Source organism: Lithobates pipiens, unplaced genomic scaffold (genome assembly GCF_037356315.1).
Source record: "Lithobates pipiens isolate NorthernLeopardFrog02 unplaced genomic scaffold, aLitPip1_a1.2 Scaffold_16, whole genome shotgun sequence".
Taxonomy (NCBI): Eukaryota; Metazoa; Chordata; class Amphibia; order Anura; family Ranidae; genus Lithobates; species Lithobates pipiens.
The window spans coordinates 254,804,243-254,823,931 of record NW_027507748.1 but is presented as its reverse complement, the minus strand read 5'-3'; the positions used below and the strand labels follow the sequence as shown (position 1 = coordinate 254,823,931).

General features: G+C 46.0%; 1 protein-coding gene across 1 annotated transcript in view; it reads right to left on the bottom strand.

Moving 5' to 3' along the window:
- The window catches only part of CTSE (cathepsin E), a 482,462-nt gene that overhangs the window by 344,424 nt on the left and 118,349 nt on the right, over positions 1–19,689 (bottom strand). The gene's annotated exons all lie outside the window — the stretch shown is intronic.

Genomic DNA, 19,689 nt, shown 5'->3' with positions numbered 1-19,689 from the left:
GCCTTGCTTGCAATCACCGGCCGGGATCATTGGGGACTGTTTTGGTAAGTCCGGTTTTTCTTTATCTTCTACCAGTCTTGCTAGCTGTACCACAGAATCTTCTCACATTTTTCCTTAAAGTCTTTCTTCTCCTTGCTATCCTTCTGATATTGTCTCCCTCCTGCATCACCGGGACCCAAACCGTCACCTGGGGTCACAGCCACACACACAGACTGGCTCCCCTTAGGCTTACCTGGCCCCTCCGCAGTACCATCGGGAACAGCATTCTTTGCCTTGGGGTTTCTTCTCCCATCACCGCTCTCCTCCACACTGCCATTTACCGGGGATGTCTCTTTCCTGGCCGGGGTTGCAGCTACAGCTGGAGCCTCCACCAATATTGGGGTTACCGGCCTTTTTTCCTCCACTTCTGCTTCTCCATGGGTGTCCTCCATAGAGGGACCCTCCATCTCTCCTTCTGGCGCTGTAGTTGGGGTTAAACGCTGCTTGCGGTGTCTTACCGCTTGAGAGCCCTCATCGCACGCCACTCTCATAACTTTTTCTATATTCAACAGAAAGTCCTTTTCGCTTGAGGCACTTTCAATTAGATTTGATAAAAGCTCACCAAGCATGTTACACTGCTCTTTCAGTCCATCTATGACAGGTTTGAATTCTGTTCTCTTCTTGATACCTGATCTGTCGCGTCTATTCCTCAGCTCGGCCAAAACTTTCATTTTTTCGCAGTAACAGCGAGAAGCCTTTACCATTAAGCTCTTGGCTTTTCTTTTCCTCTCCGCAGATTTCTCCACGTCTTCTCCTGGCTGTCTCAGAGACCAGTCAACCAAGTCAAGCTGGTTTTCTAAGTACAGCCTCTCCTCCTCAACGAACTCCAGGAGCTTCAGGGCTCCACGCTTTTCCTCAGGCCGAGAAACAGGCTCCTGGCCTGGGCTGACCGACGCCATCAGCTCCCTGTCCTCCTCCACCACTCTGGAAGTCCTCAGAGATCAGAGCACGCAGCCAGCACACACAAGCTCCTACCGCTGACTGCAAGCTCTATTTAAAACGAGCAAGATAGTTAGCTATATAGGTGGATATAGCGGTGTATACTGGGTTCAGAGCACGCAGACAGCACGCACAATCTCCTACCGCTGACTGCAAGCTCTATTTAAAACGAGCAAGATAGTTAGCTATATAGGTGGATATAGCGGTGTATACTGGGTTCAGAGCACACAGACAGCACGCACAATCTCCTACCGCTGACTGCAAGCTCTATTTAAAACGAGCAAGATAGTTAGCTATATAGGTGGATATAGCGGTGTATACTGCGTTCAGAGCACGCAGACAGCACGCACAATCTCCTAACACTGACTGAAAGCTCTATGTAAAACGAGCAAGATAGTTAGCTATATAGGTGGATATAGCGGTGTATACTGCGTTCAGAGCACGCAGACAGCACGCACAATCTCCTAACACTGACTGAAAGCTCTATTTAAAATGAGCAAGATAGTTAGCTATATAGGTGGATATAGCGGTGTATACTGCGTTCAGAGCACGCAGACAGCACGCACAATCTCCTAACACTGACTGACAGCTCTATTTAAAACGAGCAAGATAGTTAGCTATGTAGGTGGATATAGCGGTGTATACTGGGTTCAGAGCACACAGACAGCACGCACAATCTCCTAACACTGACTGCAAGCTCTATTATAAAAGATAGATATATCGCTAGCTATATAGGTGAATATAGCGGTGTATACTGCGGTCAGGGCACGCAGACAACAACCACTACAGAAGAGCAAGAACGAAAAATCGGCCGATAACGATCGGTGTATACTGTGTTGAAGGTACACAGAACACCCACTAACTGCTACAGACGCCAACACACTACACAAGGCCGCCGCGCTGGCGGCCTTATATAGTGTGGGGCATGTACTACACAGCCTGAGCTATGATTGGCCACAGGCATCCTGCCTGTGGCCAATCATGGCTCTCCTCGCTGCCGGTGTCTTGTCTAATAACGTCCTCCATCGGATAGTGAAAAGGGGGATGAGCATAAAGCTCATGAAATAGGAAAAGACTCTGGAAGGGAATTTCCTAAGGAAGTTTTTTGTGGGAGCAATAGGGACTATTGCGGTATCAAATAATCAACCAATAAATGTTTAAGACTAAAAATTCAATAACATTTTATTATAAATACCTATACAAGGATAGTGAAAAACACATAAACACACATGACAAAACAATTGATATAATCCATCAGATAGTGTCCGCTGTGTACTGCACATGCGCAGTACACAGCAACACAGATTCCGAAAATTGCTGAGGATGAACGGCGCCTGCGCCGTGAGTCCAGGTTCTATCCCCACTATCCAAGTGGACATAGAGTAGGAATAAAAAAGAGCCGAGCGCAGCGAGGCCGAGCCCGAAGCGTGGCGAGCGAAGCTCGCCCGCGAGGGGCCCTTTAATACTCACAACCCTATGTCCGCTTGGATGGTGGGGCTACCACCTCCACTCACGGCGCAGGCGCCGTTCAGCTTCGGAAATTTTCCGAAGCTTCGTCTGCTTCGTACTGCGCATGCGCAGTACGGGGCGGACGCTATATGATGGCCTGACACTATACGGCAGAACACCGGCGCTGTGATTGGCCAAGCATGCGGGGTCACAGTGCATGCTTGGCCAATCATGAGCCAGCAATGCACTGCGCCATCCCAGTGCATTGTGGGCCATGAGCGCCACACGAATTTGTCGCGAATGGCCCATAACGCTCAGAATTTGCCGAACGGGCGAACAGCCGATGTTCGAGTCAAACATATGTTCGACTCGAACACAAAGCTCATCCCTAACCTACAGTCATGCAAGGTGGTGGGAGTGTCATGGCCTGGAGCTGCATGAGTTCTACCGGTAATAGGGAGCTACATTTCATTGAGGGAACCCTGAATGTCAACATGTACTGTGACATACTGAGGCAGAGCATGATCCCCTCCCGTCAGAGCCTAGGCTGCAGGGCAGTATTCCAACATGACAAAGACTCCAAACACACCTCCAAGATGACCACTGCCTTGCTAAAAAAGCTGAGGGCAAAGGTGATGGACTGGCCAAGCATGTCTCCAGACCAAAACCCTATTGAGCATCTGTGGGGCATGCTCAAATGGAAGGTGGAGGAGCGCAAGGTCTCTAACATCCACCAGTGCCGTGATGTCATCATGGAGGAGTGGAAGAGGACTCCAGTGGCAGCCTGTGAAGCTCTGGTGAACTCCATGCCCAAGAGGGTTAAGGCAGTGCTGGAAAATAATGGTGGCCACACAATATATTCACACTTTGGGCCCAATTTGGGCATTTTCACTTAGGGTTATACTCACTTTTGTTGCCAGTGATTTAGACATTAATGTGTGTTGAGTTATTTTGAGGGGACAGTGAATTTATACTGTTATACAAGCTGTACACTCACTACTTTATGTGAAAAGTGTAATTTATTCAGTGTTGTCACATGAAAAGATATAATAAAATATTTACAAAAATGTGAGAGGTGTACTCACTTTTGTGAGATACTGTATATTACACTTCCCTCTCTGGGTAGGGGGCTGGGAGTGTGTGGATGGAGAACTTAATTCTGGATTGGAGGGTGAAATTGAGCCTTTGCCTCAGGTAAAAGAATGTCTAGCTTTGCCACTGAGAGCCACAGAGAGGCCCATAAGAGTTTTTTTGAGGAGCCTACCCAAGTTTGTGAGCAGCAAATGTCTCTGCCACCAGAGTTTCAATGGTGGCTGCATCATGCTTTTCCACAGTTAACTCGAAGACCCCCAGGAGAAGCCATTAATGCTGACAATAGTACACAACCCACTGGTCATCTAACTCTTGCTGTGGAGCCACCAGAACTGTAATGGATATGATTAAGAGAATAATTAAATTTCTATCCCAATGTATATAAGAGTACATGTTGTATATATTATGCCTGACATATCAGCTTCAGTTTATCAGCCTTAAACATATTCAGATATTTTGCAAAAGCTTACTCTTGCCTAGGAACTGCACTAGTTAACAGAAAAGTTTGCGCCTGCTTCCGAGTATACATTTAAAATATAACAAGATAACACCAATGGTTTAAAAGAAGCAAGGAACGTTGCAAGGAACATTGCAAGGACATAGCTACTTCCTCATATAAATGAGCCAGCTAAAGCCAATATATGTATTTATATATTTGTAGTTGTTTTCTGGTTTCCATGTGCTAATCTGGAAAAAGAGGTAATAAAGGCAGAAAGTATTTTACTCTGAACTGAGTGTCAGCGTATTACTTCAGCGCATGCAGGTTTTATATTTAATTTGACATGGGGCAGAAATAATACCGGACCTTGGTTCTGGTTCTGTTCCAAAACATTCTGGCGCCCAATGTGGGGCTCGAAGCCAGGCCCAAAGGATAGCAATACGAGGGGAGACTAAGAGAAATCAACATGGGCAGGACCGGAGACTGATCACCTCTGGGAGAATGGTAAGACAGTCTTAATATTTAGTCTACTGTTTATCCTGTACCCGTGGCTGGTTAATCTCTGTGTCCATATCGGCTTCCTGCAGTCCTCAAAGACAGGTATATATCTTGCCTTGAGTCTGTTCGTATAATAAGGAACCTGCAATTATGTCTGCGGCCTGTTTTGTTCTGTTTTGTCTGTTTTGTGGATCGATCTTGTGTTTTGTGGCGGCTGTTGGGAATGAGGGATTGATTATATAAACTTCTCCTGGGATATATATTGTGCAATAAAACACGGGTGCGGTAAAGCGGGGAAAAACAGGAGGGGGCATCCGGGAATACGCCCAGCAGTGGCGTGGAGATCCTGTGATATTTGAACAATCCTGTATTTCTCTATGGTTGTCACACATCTTGTTGCTTGTTGTTGGTTGTTGGTCACATCTTGTTGCTGGTGGAAATGTCATGTCCTAAGTGTGTTTGTGGTCTTCTGTTTGGGATACATGAAGGGGGCTGGGGGTTGATTGAAGTAGTAGAGCCAGGATATAGGACTGAGTCTCTTAGTTATAAACCCTTATTCCCAGAGACCACACATATGTTGGTGTTCAGATTAAATGTGCATTACCCAGTTAAACTTGTTGTTGGCAAATCATTGGAAATCATAGAGGCTCAGGCTAGAATAACAGGACACACAGCCGAAAGGTGCCCCTTACAACCTCAACAACCAGATGAGCTTGAAGGGGTAGAAAAGGACAGAGAAATTTAGGCTTTGAGCCGGGATATGTAAAAGCTTTGAGCTGGGACTTGTAAATGAAAGTGAAGTATTGAATTTCATATTAAAGTGGTGCATTAGTAAATTTTAATTTGTTTTATCTGTTATGTCTTGTTAAGAGTAATAAGTGGTCACATATTACTCGACCTCACCTGTGGCCACATCGGGGGTGGACAGGCCTCCTGTGAGTGGTCTACGTTTTGGGAAGACACACACAGGGAATCCTGAGTGGCTGTCGAAAACACTGTAGACGTTCCTTTCTCTCTCTCTCTCTCTCTCTATCCTTTTGTCCTTGTTAACTTGAGACTGTGATATAGTCTGAACTGGGACCAGGTGACGGATAGAGGGTTGTCGGGCCCTTGAGTCCAGGACAGCCTCGTGACCCATCTGAAAATCCTGAGCAGATACATAAATATCTCAGTCATCAACAGCTTCATAAAACCGCCATACAAACCCTGAGCCTAGACACGTAAACTCTTCAATAGCTAACGATTGGGCAAAAGTTAGAAAGACCCAATGAAGGGAGTCTGGCTTAAGACTTGGTGTTGGAATGAGAGGGTGAGGATGCTGTAAAGAAGGCAAAGAAATTTGCATTTGGGTGAAAGATTACAGACAGATGAATAGCGCACTAATTTAAAAAGTAAAAAGGGTCTGTTGTTGGATCACGGGCTGAAACAAACAGCAGGTGCTTGGTTCAAAGTTGCAAAAGCTATTCATGAGGAAGGCTGGACAGAGCAGGAAATTAACAGAAATAGTTGTATTGTATATGTGTATAGAAAAACAGAAAAGAGGAAGCTAAGTAGTCAGCCACCACCCTATAATGGCGCCTGGTCCCCAGGAAGTAAACAATGCCCTTCGTCTACTGCACCTCTGTTCCAAGTGACACCTCCCCTTGTGAGAACACGCCCTATGCCACCACCCCTGAACCGCCCACACCAAAACCCACCCACATGTTTCCGGTGATAGAACATATTACATATTACAATCAAAGTAGTATTTCAATTTATGTATAGGGTGTCTTGATTATTTCGGTCAGGGTCTGAATTTAAGGACTGTTTTAGTTGTAGTTGCCTATCCTTGCATTATTGAAGTTAAAAGGTGTTTCTTTCCTAATAGCAGCAAATGTAGCAAATGTGCTATATTTATGCAAATGGATTTAATTGAGTTTAAGCTGTATTAACAATAATTGGGGATTTTAAAATGTTGATTTTTAACCAGATACAAGTTTTAAGAATATTATAATAAGGGGAAGTTATATATATTCTGGGCGTTATGCCAGATGAATTGTGGTTAGTAAAAAAAAAAAAGAAGTGATTTAAAGTTGCATAATTCTATGCACTAGAATCACACAAATGTTTACTGATTTGGGTATTAGCATGCTGAACAAAGTACACAAACACACCGCATTTGTCTCAGGTCTTAAAGAGTCAATCCGAAAGGGTCTGCTCCTATCATGCCCAGAGTATATAGTAACAGAGCTTGAGACGTTGTTATTCATGGTTATTAGGTCCAGAATCCTCACAGGACATTAGAAAGGTAGCTCCTCTCATGATAGCCTCAGGCACACCTTATCTACGCCCACCAGTACCAACTCCACATGTCTGCTGCACACATGAAAGCGCTCAGTATCAGAAACATGACACCCCACCTCGCTGCCCATCTCCGGATCACATGGACCTTCTCCGCTAGGATTTAAGCAAGCCTGTGTCACCTGCCCCAGCCATGGAATCCTCTGGAGACTCAGGAGGCCTCTTGCAACCTCACCGGAGAAAGAGTTTCTGCAATCAAGGCCATCCCTTTGCCTCAAGGTCAAAAGCTCCTTCATGTCTTTATGTCTTTTTGATTAATCTCCTACTGCCGTTCTTGGATTCTAGGAGCCTCCCTCTTGATGCAACCTCTCTATGATGCCCTGAAGTCTGATCCTTTCTCACTTTCTCCAGAAGCTGTGGACAATTTTGAAGTTCTGAAGGAGATCCTCTCAACAGCCCCTGCTTTGGGCCTCCCAGACTATGAAAAGCCTTTCAGACTGTTTGTCTCAGAGAGACAAGGACATGCTACAGGAGTTTTAGCTCAGACCCAACTTGAATCATGGCAACAGACTCAGATCCTCGTTGCCCCTCATGACATAACAGCCATACAAAACCAAGTACAGCCCAAACACCTGTCCTCACACTCACACTCACACTCAGACTTCAGTGTGCCTTGCTTCCCCCATCCTCCGATGTGATACGCTTAACCCATCCACTCTGCTTCCTTTTCTCGAGGGGGGAACATCTTTGGAGAATGACCCTTCCCTCACCGTTCATGACTGCTTTGAAGTGATGAAGATGGAAACATCACACCTGTAGACAGTCAGTGAAACAGCCCTTGAGAATCCAGACTTGACAGTTTTTGTGGATGGTTCCAGGTATGCAGACAGGGCTGGATGGTACCACACAGGATACGCAGTCACCACTGAAGATACAGTTCTTCAGGCTTCAGCATTACCTTCCCCCATGTCTGCCCAGGAGGCGGGACTCCAGAGCGTTCCTGACAGCAGCAGGAACACCTGTAAAAAACAGTGCAGCTATCAAGGAATTAATGGATGCCTTACTTCTCCCAACACAAGTGGCTATAATAGAGGTGAAGGCACATAGAAAATTGGTATCCCAAAAAGCACAGGGCAATCACCTGGCAGATACCGCTGCAAAACACGCTGCAAACGGAACACGAGAAGTGGTCAGCAGAGTGAATGCTTCCTGCAGTGGTGCAGTGGGCCCATGGTGCCTCCCATCTGTCGAGGTCTATCACCAACATGACAGCAAAGACCATAGCTAAAAGAGCAGTGGGAAGATGGAAAGATTGAATGGCACAATAAAATCTAGAATGCTAAAAATGTCTCAGGATACAGGAATGAGTTGGCCAGATAGCCTACCCATTGACTTATTCAAGGGGAAACCATGGCTTGTCACCCTATGAGATATTGTTTGGTTCAGCCCCCAGACTGGTTTGTTATTTCCCACAGCAATTACAGCCCAATCTGATGTATTAACTACACTGACTACTTTTTTTGAGAATTAACCCGTATCCATTCGGAAGTGTTTTCCTCCATTCCAGATCCTGAGCTAGATACAGGAACACACAAGCTGGTCCCCGATAATTGGCTCCTGATAAAGAAGTTTGTGAAAAAACATACTCTTGAACCCAGATATGATGGTCCTTTCCAGGTTCTCCTAACAACTGCCACATCAGTCAAGGTGGTTGGGAAGAACACATGGATACACACCTCCCACTGCAAGAAAGTCCCTGTACCTGAGGAAGAGGCCGAGGGGACCAAATCATGATCTTGTATATCATTTTTATTGTAATCATTGCTCAGTCACAGGAGGTAGCCATCAAACAAACAGTTGGTATAACACAATTAGGGTATAATTCATCCAATACACATGTTGCCACTTTTATATCCTCTTATGAACAGATAATTCCAGGCACTATGTACAAGATCCAGTCCTGGGATGAAACAGTAAGACCCATGACTGTGTATGTATGCATTGCTGATTCCTATTGGGGTAACAATAGTGATTCCTAAATTGATATAAATAAAAATGCGGCGCTACCTAAAAGTGCTTATACATATACAATGAGTAATAATGCAAATAAAAATGAAAATATAGTGCAAATGAGATGCTATCCACTACATGATAAATAAAGCATATATAGTGCAAAAAAATATATCTGCATAAATGATCCAAATACAAACGAACGTACAAAAAATATCTATATAGAGTGAAAGTACGTGAAAAAATCAATCCAGTGATTAAATATAAATAATCAATATAAACAAGTGATTGTCCATAAAAAAACGTGCACTGATGACTGGTAAACTTGCAAAAATAAAGTTCATGCAGAAAGTGTAGAAATCATTTCCCAAAAGTGACAATCCACTGCAAACTTCAGTGCTTAATGAGTGCACCACCTATTTCCCCCAGCCTCTCACCTCCAATAGCTGGTAAATAGGCACTGTGTATAATTAAAGTAGCTGCTGGCTCCTTATTCATTCAGTCACACTGCTCCACCGCTGTCAGTATCTCACTGTATGGCTATGTAGTACATGCCCTCCCAGTAACTCCAAGATGTCCAACCAATATAGGATAGAAGAACACAGAGGGGCTTTCATGTGTAGTATTTAGCTATTTTATTATATTTAAAATGTAAAATCCACACTTACATAGACATAAACAGCAGAGTGTGCAGCAGACGCGGACTTCCGGTTTCGGCCGTAACCGGAAGTGATAGGTCCGACACCAAATTCCTTCCCTGACGCGTTGCGTTACACCACGTAACTTTTTGAAAAAGTTACGTGGTGTAACGCAACGCGTCAGGGAAGGAATTTGGTGTCGGACCTATCACTTCCGGTTACGGCCGAAACCGGAAGTCCGCGTCTGCTGCACACTCTGCTGTTTATGTCTATGTAAGTGTGGATTTTACATTTTAAATATAATAAAATAGCTAAATACTACACATGAAAGCCCCTCTGTGTTCTTCTATCCTATATTGGTTGGACATCTTGGAGTTACTGGGAGGGCATGTACTACATAGCCATACAGTGAGATACTGACAGCGGTGGAGCAGTGTGACTGAATGAATAAGGAGCCAGCAGCTACTTTAATTATACACAGTGCCTATTTACCAGCTATTGGAGGTGAGAGGCTGGGGGAAATAGGTGGTGCACTCATTAAGCACTGAAGTTTGCAGTGGATTGTCACTTTTGGGAAATGATTTCTACACTTTCTGCATGAACTTTATTTTTGCAAGTTTACCAGTCATCAGTGCACGTTTTTTTATGGACAATCACTTGTTTATATTGATTATTTATATTTAATCACTGGATTGATTTTTTCACGTACTTTCACTCTATATAGATATTTTTTGTACGTTCGTTTGTATTTGGATCATTTATGCAGATATATTTTTTTGCACTATATATGCTTTATTTATCATGTAGTGGATAGCATCTCATTTGCACTATATTTTCATTTTTATTTGCATTATTACTCATTGTATATGTATAAGCACTTTTAGGTAGCGCCGCATTTTTATTTATATCAATTTATACACTCACTTTCGGTGCTGAGATCACTGTTTTTATGCTGGCTGCTTCCTGTGCACATTATTTTGTATTCATTTAGTCTTCCTGTGAACTATTAGGTGGAGCGCACTAGTTTTCCTTTTTACTTATAATAGTGATTCCTGGAGAGCAGTGGGATGGAACACAGGGAATACAAACTGGGGGTACAAACTGGAGAATGCCTTAAATAGAAAGGGAAAAAATGGGAAGTCACTCATAGATAGAATGACAATCAACTAACACACAGATCAGTATTTCACCAAGAAGTCCAGGCTGACCATTGAGAATCCTAGGAGACAGCAGGACCTATGTTCTGGGGAAGTGGGTATCTCAGTTTTAGAAAACCTTTCCAACTGAAAGATATGTACAATAACCCAGAGTGGGGAGTTCCCCAATCTACATCTAGCTCTAACCCCCTGAGGCCCCATATACAGACATTAAAGGACATGGTAGCCATAGCAGACCCTACCTTTGAGGATACTATGGCTGCAGAAACCGGGTTCTCAGATATCAACTTGTGGATCCAGTGGATGAGGTACAGTGCAGGGAAACTCAATAAGACCAATTGTTATGTGTGTGTATGTGGGGGGGGCTAGACCTCATTTAGGAATGGTGCCCCTAAACATATCCCCAAACATGAGACATGTTTCCTTAGCCTGTTTACCAACACAACCACTAACCACTGCCTGTGTGAACATTGGAAGAAGGAATATCCCATAGTCACCAATACCCTCAAGCCAGGAGAGGGTATCACCATATATCCTGGCAATTACACATGCTATGGACAGTATCAAGGAGTGTGGAAATCTCTTGGGAATTTCACCAAGGGTTACTGTGGGTCTTATAGTGAGGCCTCTACAGATCTGGTGCAAAATCAAATCCAGTCTTTGGGAGACATGTACTGTATCTGCAGAGACATGAAAATCAGAAGCAGATTGATAGGACAGTGGACAGGAGAATGTGCACTGGCCAAGGCCATAATGCCTCTACAAATTCTCTCAGAGAACCCAAAACCAGATGCAAACTACAAACCCCGACCTAACAGGAGAGGTAGGAGTATCCCAGCAGGAAGCTTTGACCTTCATGTATACATAGATGCCATAGGGGTCCCTAGAGGGGTCCCAGATGAGTTCAAAGCAAGAGACCAAGTAGCAGCAGGATTCAAATCCCTGATCCCCATCATCACTGTAAACAAGAATGTAGACTGGATAATTTATATATACTACAACCAACAAAGGTTTGTTAATTACACCAAAGATGCACTTTGAGGTTTAGTCGAGCAGCTGGAAGCACACATGACTTTCCAAAATCGTATTGCCTTAGATATGGTCCTAGCTGAAAAGAGGGGTGTGTAAAAAATGATACCTGAAACAAGTACATGCTGTACTTATATTCCTGACAACACAGGCCCAAATGGTAAAGTGACTTTAGCCATCCAGAAGCTTTAGGATCTGTCCAAAGAATTAAAGGAGAATTCAGGGCTCTCCAACCCCGTGCGCCCCCCCCACCCCAAAGCACCTTGTCCCCATGTTGATGAGGACAAGGGCCTCTTCTCGACAACCCTGGCTGTTGGTTGTCAGGGTCTGTGGGTGGGGGGCTCATGGGAATCCGGGAGCCCCCTTTAATAAGGGGGCCCCCAGATACCGGCACTCCACCCTATGTAAATGAGTATTGGGGTACAATGCACCCCTACCCATTCACCTGGTGAAAAAAATGTAAATAAAACACAACACAAGGTTTCAAAATAATTTATTGCACAGCTCCGGGGGTCTTCTTCCGTCTTGGGGGGTCTTCCAACCGGACTCCTCCGCTATCTTCTGCTAGCTCTTTTACTAGCGGAGGAGCCCGGCTTTCTTCTTAGTCACTGCCCCCCGGGGGTCTTCTTCCGACTTTAGGGGTCTTGTGCCCCTCTTTGGTTCTTCTTGCCGGGCCTCCGCTTTCTTCCTTTAGTTCTTTTACTAGCGGTGGCCCGGTCTTCTGTCACCGCCACCTCTTCTTCCGACTTTGGGGGTCTTGTCCCCCTCTTCGGTTCTTCTTGCTGGGCCTACGCTCCTTCTTCCAGCTCTTTTACTAGCGGTGGCCCGGTCTTCTGTCGCCATCGCCACCGCCTTCTCTTCTTATTCTTCTTCTTCTTCCTTGAGATGTTGACTCGTCGCTCTCTCTGGCCGCAATTACAGGGACGCGGTGTGTGGCGACTTATATAGGGACAATGGGCAGGTTCACCGGGTGATGTCCCCACCCCTTATGATGTCACAGTCCCAGAGTCTGGAGGGAAGACCCCCCAAGACGGAAGAAGACCCCCGGAGCTGTACAATAAATTATTTTGAAAAATTGTGTTGTGTTTTATTTAAATTTTTTTCACCAGGTGAATGGGTAGGGGTACATTGTACATTGTACCCCAATACTCATTCACATAGGGTGGGGGGCCGGTATCTGGGGGCCCCCTTATTAAAGGGGGCTCCCGGATTCCGATGAGCCCCCCGCCCGCAGACAATGACAATCAACGGCCAGGGTTGTCGGGAAGAGGCCCTTGTCCTTATCAACATGGGGACAGGGTGCTTTGGGGGGGCCACACGGCCCCCCTACCCCAAAGCACCCCCCATGTTGAGGGCACGCGGCCTGGTACAGCTCAGGAGGGGGGGCGCTCGCTCGTCCCCAACCCCTTTCCTGCGTGTTCGGATAAGGGTCTGATATGGACTTTGGGGGGGACCCCCATGCAGTTTTTTTCGGCGCAGGGCTTCCCCTTTACGTCCATACCAGGTGACGGGGCCAGCGAGGTCTCAATCTCGCCGATGGAGGCGGCGACATTGACCTCCTTCGCTAGTCCCGTCTACCTGGAGCCACGTTCAAAATGAATGGACTTTTCTCCTTGTGCGGGAAAGTCCATTATTTTCAAAAGTCCGGCGGACTAGCACACAGACGGCCAGATTGTTCGCTGGACTCGCAGTCCGATCGCGGCCAATTTTTGAGTCAGAACTACTTTCTAAGTCTGCTAGACTTTTGGGAAAAAAAAGTCAGCCGGAGCCCACACACGGGCGGATTGCCCAGCAAACTCTGGTCCACCGGACCAAGTCCGCTGAATAGTCTTATTGTTTGTACGTGGCATAAGAGTACATGTTTTATATATTATGCCTGACATATCAGCTTCAGTTTATCAGCCTTAAAAAACATATTCAGATATTTTACAAAAGCTCAATCTTGCCTAGGAACTGCAATAATTAACAGAAAATTTTGCACCTGCTTCCGAGAATACATTCAAACTATAACAAGATAACACCAATGGTTTAAAAGAAGCAAGGGACATTGCAAGGACATAGCTACTTCTTCATATACACAAGCCAGCTAAAGCCAATATATGTATTTATATATGTGTGGTTGTTTTGTGGTTTCCATGCGCTAGTCTTATTGACGTTAACAAAATTGAATAAAAAGTCTGGAAAAAGAGGAAATAAAGGCAGAAAGTATTTTACTCTGAACTGAGTGTCAGCGTATTACTTCAGCGCGTGCACATTTTATATTTAATTTGACCAGGGGCAGAAATAATAATAGCGGACCTTGGTTCTGGTTCTGTTCCAAAACAGAACTATCAAATGATGCGACTGCAGGCAGAGACATAGTTACATAGTTAGTAAGGTTGAATAGACACCAGTCCATCCAGTTCAACCTGAGTGAGTGTCTACAATTTTCCCTATCCCTGTACATAGCACACTCACATTGGTCCCCACCCTCAAGGAGCCCACAATCCAAGGTCCCCATTCATATACTATGGCCAATTTTGGACTGAAGCCAATTAACCTACCTGCATGTCTTTAGAGTGTGGGAGGAAACCCACGCAGGCACAGGGAGAACATGAAAACTCCAGGCAGGTAATGTTGTGGTTGGGATTCAAACCAGTGACCCTTTTTACTGCTAGGCGAGAGTGCTAACCACTACACCACTGTGCCCCCAAGACATGTGACATGCGACATGTCGCCTCTTGTCTCAAAAGATAAAGCCAAGACTCAACTGCTGAATCCCCACCCAAAGACCCCCTGAACACTTTGTGCAGAATGATTTTGACTGGTTTGCAAATGTGTTAGGGACTGCAGCTCAAGTGGGGAGGGGGGGGGGCATGCACAAAGGCAGGTGCAGGCTCCTTTAACTCTCTTTCCCTGAATATTAGGGGTACCTTGCTGGCTCGAAGTTCTTTTACCGTCATGCATTCTATGCATGAAGTTAAAAAAAAAACTCTGTGTAGCAGCAATGTGCATTAGAACGGAAGCTCTCCTTGGTCTCTGTCTCCTCATTGGCTGAGACACAGCAGCTGGAGACGTTGGCCAGTGAGCCAATGAGGAGAGAGAGCAAGTGGGGTGAAGCCAACGGCTCTGTGTGTAAATGGACACGCAGAGCTGCGGATCGGGAATGAGGCATCTATTGCAAGCTGATTGCTTTTGGGGGCGCAAGCAAAAAAAAAAAAAAAACACAAGAGGAAAGAAGGGAAAGGGGAGATATGATTGAAACCTTTAAAACACATCATGAGGCTAAATATGGTTCAGGAGGGCAGTATTTTCACTATGAAACCAAAATCAAGAACAGGGAGACATGACCTCATGACCTGGAGGAAAGTGAAAACTAATCTACAAAAAAAGAATCTACAAAATATTATTTTTACTGAAAGGGTAGTTGATGCTTGGAATAAACTTCCAGCAGAGGTAGTGAGTCACTCAACAGTAAGTGGTTTCAAACATGCTTGAGACAAACATAAATCTATAAAGTTAACAAAAAAAAAAAAGAGGGCAGACTCGATGGACCACTTGGTCTTTTTTCTGCCATTGCTTTTCTATGTTTTCCACAATCTTTTACATTCTCACAGTGCCTTGCCTTAAACATGCCTAGGTAATATTTTCCCTCTTTCCCACCCTCTGCAGCTAAGGAAGGCTGCACCTAATGGGCCAGGATGGGTGGGCAATGTGATCTGCAGCCATGTGTTTACTCCTTCACTGTTAGTCCTGGCATGCAGGCAGCCTTGCAAGAACCCAATAGCATGCAGCTTCTATGGAAGATCCAGCCACTGCCAGCAACACTGTTCCAATTGCTACCAGAGTACTGCACAAATGAGGTGGCCCTCTACCTTTGTAACACATAACTTAAAAAAATTAAAATTACCAAAATTTTAAAATATCAACTCTCGCCTTTGTCTTTTCTTTCCCTAAACTTTGAGTACAACCACCGCTGGTCTAGGCCAGTGTAACCACCATGGTTCAATTTACAGTTAGATAGCTTAGGAATGGCCTTGCGGTTCGCCCAGCGGTCGGTTCGCGGCGAATTTTGCACGTTCGCGATTCGCCAAACCGGCGGACTTCTGGCGCTGTTCGTGCGCGGACATATGCGTTTACATTGTGAAAGAACTTTGACCCATGATGACACATCCATCATGGGGTACAGGACAGCCAATTGAGACATTTCAGCACATGGACAATTGGACATTCCCCCTACCTTATAAATAGACCTGATCTGGCGGGCATTTTATATTTTGTCTATTTTCAGTGTAGGGAGAGGTTGCTGTGTGGAGCAGGGACAGACTGTAGTGACACAAATCACTAGCTATTAGGTCCACAAACGTCCTTTTAAGGACTGGTATAGGTGTACAGTATATAGGGTTCTGGTGCACTGCTGCTGACTGCTGTGCTGCTGATTGCTGAGTGCACTTCTGATCAATTCTGCAGCTGTCTTTTGTCAGTGTAGGGACAAGACGCTGTGTGGAGCAGGGACAGTCAGTTTAATCACTAGCTATTACTATTAGGTCCACAAAAGTACTTTTAAGGACTGGTATAGGTGTACAGTATATAGGGTTCTGGTGCACTGCTGCTGACTGCTGATTGCTGAGTGCACTGCTGACTACACATTAACATTAACTACACATTATCTGGAAAGAATGCTTGGGGAGATAATGATGTGTTCCTGCTTAGGAGATATATGTTAGCTTGAGGGGGGCTGCCATCTCTGCAGGGCTCCAACACACACTCGCTGCTATTCCAACCCTTCACATATTTCCACATAAACTTCCCTCCTGGCATTAAACTTTGGCAGGTATTGTGCTCAGCTTACCACCCCAAACTGATGTTCCTCCCTCAGCTCACCTCTCTCTCTGCATGTCCTGTGAGCAGAATAGCTGATCTACCCGTCAGCCAGCGGTAGACCTTATCTACTCGTCAGCTAGCTGTGATTGACAGGTAGATCGAAGCGGAAGCTGTCATGGGGCCCCCTACTGGCAATGCCTGAATGGTCAGGTGTGCACCAATTACTCTTGCGAGCTGTGTTGGCAGCTGCTGGTGTAGCACATGCCACACAGCTCGCATACTTCAAAGTCTTGCAGGACACGTCTGCTAGCGGAAACTGAGTTCCTGTTGGGAAAAACGTACAGGAACTCCGTTCCCATGCGTTCCCGCAGGACTAGAGCCCTGCTACTAGGTCCACAAAGGTCCTTTTAAGGTCTGGTATAGGTGTACAGTATATGCTGGGCTGCTGATTGCTGAGTGCACTGCTGACCGATTCTACAGCTGTCTTTTGTCAGTGTAGGGACAGGACGCTGTGTGGAGCAGGGACAGTCAGTTTAATCATTAGCTATTACTATTAGGTCCACAAAGGTCCTTTTACACGTATAATATACTTTCTTTCAAACATAGAAAGCCTATTATACTTCACTGCTGAGCTGAGTGCTGACCGATTATGCAGCTGTCTTTTATCAGTGTAGAGACTGAGGGACAGTCTGCAAATCACTGGCTACTAGGTCCACAAAGGTCCTTTTAAGGACTGGTATAGGTGTACTATTTGGTGTGCAGTATATAGGGGTGTAATACACGTATAAAATACTTGCACATATAGAAAGCATAGTATAGTGCATTTCCACTGCGCAGCATTGTGACTGCTGAGCGGTTCTGCAGTGATACTGCAAAGAGTGACAAACGCAATAAAAAAAAAGTATTATAACTGGTGTGATAGACCAGTGGCCCCCAAAAACGACAGATTGAAGCGGGGTGTTATATACCTTCTTCCTCATACATACTGCACTTCTCTAGAGACTTTTGTCACCGGGTCATTTAAAAAATGACAGGCAGAGGAAGAGACAGGCCCTTCTGCAGGGGTGGTAGGGGTAGGGCAGGAGCAACAGACTTGAGCCAAAGTGGCAAATTGCAGAAGGTGCGTGCGATTACGTCAAAGGACGCACCAGACTTGGTTGAGTATCTCACTCAGCCTTACTCTTCTGCACCCTCCTCATCCTCTCGATTTGCACCCTCTTCACTCTCTGATGTGTGCACCCCCAAAGACACTACCACCAACACCACCCTACCATATACCTTCCGCTTGAGTCACAGGAATTATTTTCCGATCCATCACAAGACATTTCCAATGCGCAGCCATTCTTGGCATCGGACCAGGAAGAGGAGGTAGCAACAACCGCCACTCAGCAGTCTGACGACAGTACCCAGATCACCCCAAGGAGGTCGGTCCCCACTGTTTCTGCCTACTCCGAGATCTCTAATTATAGTGGTGGGGAAGGTGACGCCAATGATGACATGTCTAGTGATTTCACATGGGTGCCCACAAGAGAGGAAGAGGAGGGGAGTTCAGAGGGACATATGGACCAGCAGATAGGGAGGAGAAGCAGGCGGGAACTTAGATTGCACAGGAGGGACAAAGCAGACTGCTAATGTATCAGGAGCAAGGCATCAACCATGTACGGTCACATCTGGCGCTCCCGGGACGCTGGCACATAGCTCCGCAGTGTGGGCTTTTTTTAACCTGTCTGCTGCTGATAATAGTGTTGCCATCTGCAATCTCTGCAGTCAACGCATAAGTCGTGGTAAGCCCAACACTCACCTAGGGACGACCGACTTAAGAAGGCACATGATCTGCCATCACCGAACCCAGTGGGAGCAATGGAACCCACAAAGCCACACTCCAGGCTCTCACCGTCCAGCCTTGTCTTCTACTTCTCCTTCTCCTCTCTCCTCACAATTGTCCTCCACTCCACCTTCCATCATGACGTCCTCACGTTTTTCTGCAAAAAGGCAGGCTTCCATGGGCCAAATGGAAGGTCCCAGGAAGAAAGTATTTCTCACAGAAGGGCATCCCAGAGCTATATGGCCATGTTCAATGGCAAGTGAATGTATCTCTGGCACACAGTGTCGGTGCCAATATACATCTGACCACAGACACGTGGTCTACCAAACACGGGCAGGGAAGGTATATAACTTTTACTGCCCACTGGGTGAACCTTCTGACGGCCATCAAGCATGTAACCCGTGGCACCCGTGTAGATTTGGTTTTACCGCCACGGATTGCATGCAGACCTGCCTCTTCTCCTCCTCCTCCTCCATCCTCCTCCCTCTCCCCCTTGGCTGACTCCTCCTTTTCTGCTGCTAGCGTCTCTTCCGCTGCGCCACCCAAGATCCCCAGAACCTATTCGACATGCCAGGTGAGACGTTGCCATGCTGTGCTGCGTCTGTTGTGCCTGGAAGCCAAGAGCCACACTGGCCCTGCACTCCTTTCAGCTTTGCGTTCACAGGCAGATCAGTGGCTAACACCGCTCAATTTGACAGTTGGTAAACTGGTGTGTGACAACGGTCCCAATCTGCTTAGCGCATTGAAACAGGGCAAAATTACACACGTGCCATGCATGGCACATGTCTTAAACTTGGTTGTGCAGCGATTCGTTGTCCAATACCCTGGGGTCCAGGACATCTTGCAGCAGGCACGAAAAATCTCGGCCCATTTCTGAAGATCTTACACAGCCATGGCTCGCCTTGCTGACATTCAGCGGCAACACAATCTGCCGGTCAGACGTCTTATTTGCGATTGCCCGACGCGATGGAACTCAACCTTTTATATGCTTGATAGGCTGCTCCAGCAGAAACGTGCAGTTAACGTCTACCTGTACGAACTCTGTGGCAGAACAGGTTCTTGGGAGCCGTTTTTTTTTCACTGAGCCAGTGGCTGCTCATGCGCAACGCATGCAGACTTCTGCGGCCATTTGATGAGATCACCAAACTGGTCAGTCACAGCCATGGCGCCATCAGTGACATGGTACCTTATGCCTTCTTTATGGAGCGTGCATTGCATCGTGTCATTGATCAAGCCGTGGAGGAGCAGGAGCAGGAAGATGAGGAAGTCGCAATGCTGGATGAATTCCCAGGGGGGCTACTATCTGAGACAAGTGAACAACAGGAGTCTGAAGAGGAGTCAGAGGAGGATGGTGCCGGGGCGGATGAGGAGGAGCAAGAAGAGCATGCTTTCAACCTTTCTGGGATCCCTGTTGTTGTCCGTGGATGGGGAGAGGAGAACGAGGAGGACGACATTATCCTGGATGATGAGCAGGAGCCAGGCCACCACACC